Here is a 3,426-nt window from a genome sequence, read left to right as displayed (position 1 = left end):
GTTTGTTTTTTTTAATGGAATAATGCATTAGAGAATGTGATACTGAATTACATTACATTGTCTGAAAGAGATGGAATTTTTTTGCCATTATTATCAAAGACATTAGTACGTTATTTTGGTGGAAATTGAGAAGCATTTGACGCTTCTAAAATTTGTCTGTGGGTTTGATTTTCCCTGAAATGGCGTGCCCAATTTTTAAGAGAGCGGCGAGCTGGTAGAGTCGTTAGCACACCGGGTAAAATGCTTAGCGGCATTTCGTCCATCTTTACGTTCTGTGGTCAAATTCCGACAGGGTCGACTTTGCCTTTCATCCTTTCGGGGACGATAAAAAAAGTACCAGTTAAGCACTGGAGTCGTTGTAATCGACTTACCCCTTCCCCGAACTTGCTGGTCTTGTGCCAAAATTTGAAATCATTATTACCAAGGATATTTTATCTAAACTGGGCTATTAACAAGAACTCTACTTCATCAACCCCATAGAGACTGGAAGGCAAAGATGATGACTAGAACAAGTTGATTATAAAGAGATTTGCTTGATCAGGAACTGACCTGAAGCTTAACAACAAATAACTATGCATTTTTTCATTCTTTGGTTTTAGATCTTCCCTTTTACATAAACGATTAAGATTGCAGATATACTTGTATTCTTGTGCAGTTTTTCTGTTAAACTGGTTGTAGAACCGTTCGTCATCGACTGGCAGAGTCGTTAAGGCGTCGAATAAATATGTTTTGCGATACATGTTCCGGCTCTTTGCATTCTGAATTCAAATCCTACAGAACTCTACTTTGCCTTTTATCTCTGCAGGCGATTAAATAAAGTACTAGTTAAGTATTGAGATCGAATCTTTTCTCTCCCCACCCTCTCTCTCTCTCTCTCTCTCTCTCAAAATTGGCTTATAGTCGCCTGGTTAATGCCATTCAAATGAGCATGTCAAGAAGTTAGTTGAGCTACGAGCAAGCAATCTTCTCATAAAAAGAAAAGACAACTTACTGTAGAAATCGTCTGAAGAAATCATGAGAAACCCTTTGTAGCTCCATGGGCAGATATTACAGGAATGGACGAATCGATGCACAGCGAAATAGTGTCAATATTGTGTTACTGTTATTATTGATGTTTTGTGTGATTGAGTCTATAAGTTGGCTGCAATCTTTGTTTCTTTGGGCCTGACATTTGTTAGAAAGGGCTAGTCGATTACATTGACTCCAGTGCTAAATAGGTACTTTTTTATCGCATTCCGAAAAGATGAAAGGCAAAGTCGACTACGGCGGAATTTGAACTCAGAACACGAAGCCAGAAGAAATGCTACTAAGACGTTTGTCCGACGGGCTAACAATTCAACCGGTTGGCTGCCTTGACAATCCTTTCCACTATAGGTATGCGGCTTGAAATTTAGCGGGAGTGGGATAGTCGATTATATCGACCCCAGTGTTCGACTGGTACTCGTTTTATCGACCCTGAAAAGATGAAAGGCGGAGTCAACCTCAGAACGTAAAGACAGACGAAATGCCGCTAAGCATTTTGCTCGGCGTGATAACGATTTTGCCAGCTCGTCGCCTTAATAACACTGTGTAACATGACTTTTGTTCTTGAATAGCAACTGTTATTTCCTATTTGCTTAACCCTAGAAAGTATGAAAAATGGTTAATATTTCCTTCAAACTTTGTTTTTGTCACGTTTATTCAAACCCCAAAGAATCCCTCTCAACACATGGTTATGATGCTCCCCTACAACTCCTGCTCATGATCAGAGATACGCATATTGCCAGCCACTAAGGGACATGCTCTAACTGACGAGCAAATCTATAGTATTGAGCAGAATATTTGCTACAGCGATATTTTTGCTTCAGCAATTCAGCGCTGAATTTGTTTGAAATGTAATGGAAAATAGGTCAGTTTCAAAACATTGATGTCCAGATCACAAAAGCCAAAGTTTGAAGTGAATAGTAATCATTTCCTTTGATTTCTAGATAGAAGCAAATAGGAAATAGCACTTATTAACCAAAGACAAAAACAAACAAAAACAAATGAAAATTTTGTTGCACAGTGTGATAATAGTGATGGTACCTTGTATTTACCATAAGGTCGACGAATGAGTAGATCTCATGGACAGACTATTACAAAGAAAAAGCGCTGGGATTTACATTAAATCATACAAGTGAGAGAGAAAAAAAGGAGTGAAAATGAGAGTAAACAAAGGAGGTTCACCATCAAAGGTTAATCAAAGAACTACAGACTCTCGATTATTCTGACTACAAGGAGTAAGTTGCCTTTCCTAGCTGTCATTCCCTGTATATAGGCACATAATATGAGCAGTCTCAATTACTCGAGTCATTTGCCACTCTCACAAACTCTCCAACAAATTAACTTGAGGGCAACACGAGCCTCGTCTTCTCCTCCAAGTAGAACACAGAGAAAATGTGTCTCACCTCAGTCGTTTCAATTGCGTCCACTATATAATCTCCTTTGCTATAATCACCAAATGAGAACTGCCTTCTCTTCGCAATTAAAGAAAGGTGGCGGAGAGATTTTCTTGGTAGCTTCAGGCGATAGCCAGATCCATCGTAAATGCGACAGCATAGGTTCGATATTACTCCACAAGTCAGTAATGCCCGGAAAGAGTAAAAATGCATGTAGAACGGTTTTCTGCGCATCTTGGACACTTCCTGTGGAGCTTGTCTCGAACCGGTTGTGTCCCTCGACAACATTGTCAGGCTAAGGATTTCTGGAAGTTATTTATATTAGTCTCTAATCTGAAAGTCCTCCTGAACAGATCAGTTAATTTGTCTTCATTAACACCAAGGGTTTTCCCGAGGACATCGTCGCTCTTATTTACTGTTAGTCCTCTACATATATATTGCTTTCAAATTTTGGCACAAGGCCAGCAATTGTACGGGAGGGGCAAGTCGATAACATCGACTCCAGTGTTCAGCTGGTACTTATTTTATCAACCCCGAAAAGATGAAAGACAAAGTCGACTATGGCAGCGTTTGAACGCAGAACGTGAAGTTGGAAGAAACACCGCTAAGCATTTTTTCTTGGTGCGGTAACGATTCTGCCAGCTCAACGCCTTCCTCCCTCTGTACATATTGCAATATTGGAATTTCCGCCAATGCAATGCCCGACTCTCAGAGAGTTTTGAGCGGCTGACGATATTTTGAATAATAACTGTCTGATTTAGGTACAGGATCAGCCATTTAATAGGGGGCAGGGTTGGTCATTTACATCAGACTCAGATTGGGACTTTATTTTACCGACACCTGAGGAACGAAATATAAAGTTGTCTTCGGCCGGATTTGAGCTAAAGAACTAATAATAATCCTTTCTACTACAGGCAGAAGGCCTGAAATTTTGGGGGACGGGGTTAGTCGATTAGATCGACCCCAGTACGTAACTGGTACTTAATTTATCAACCCCGAAAGGATGAAA

The 3,426-nt window shown here is 40.0% G+C and overlaps 1 protein-coding gene across 1 annotated transcript in view; it reads right to left on the bottom strand.

Annotated features, from left to right (window-relative positions):
• LOC106871297 (cytoplasmic tRNA 2-thiolation protein 2-A) overlaps window positions 1–2,620 on the bottom strand; it is a 33,020-nt gene extending 30,400 nt beyond the window's left edge. Inside the window, exon 1 of the mRNA XM_014917681.2 lies at window positions 2,427–2,620. The gene's annotated coding sequence lies outside the window, so the exon portion shown is untranslated. The remainder of the gene's footprint in view (window positions 1–2,426) is intronic.
• Window positions 2,621–3,426: the final 806 nt, after the last annotated feature.

This window comes from Octopus bimaculoides, chromosome 20 (genome assembly GCF_001194135.2).
Source record: "Octopus bimaculoides isolate UCB-OBI-ISO-001 chromosome 20, ASM119413v2, whole genome shotgun sequence".
NCBI lineage: Eukaryota > Metazoa > Mollusca > Cephalopoda > Octopoda > Octopodidae > Octopus > Octopus bimaculoides.
Note: the sequence above shows the minus strand (reverse complement) of the source record. Positions and strands in the feature narration are given on the sequence as shown.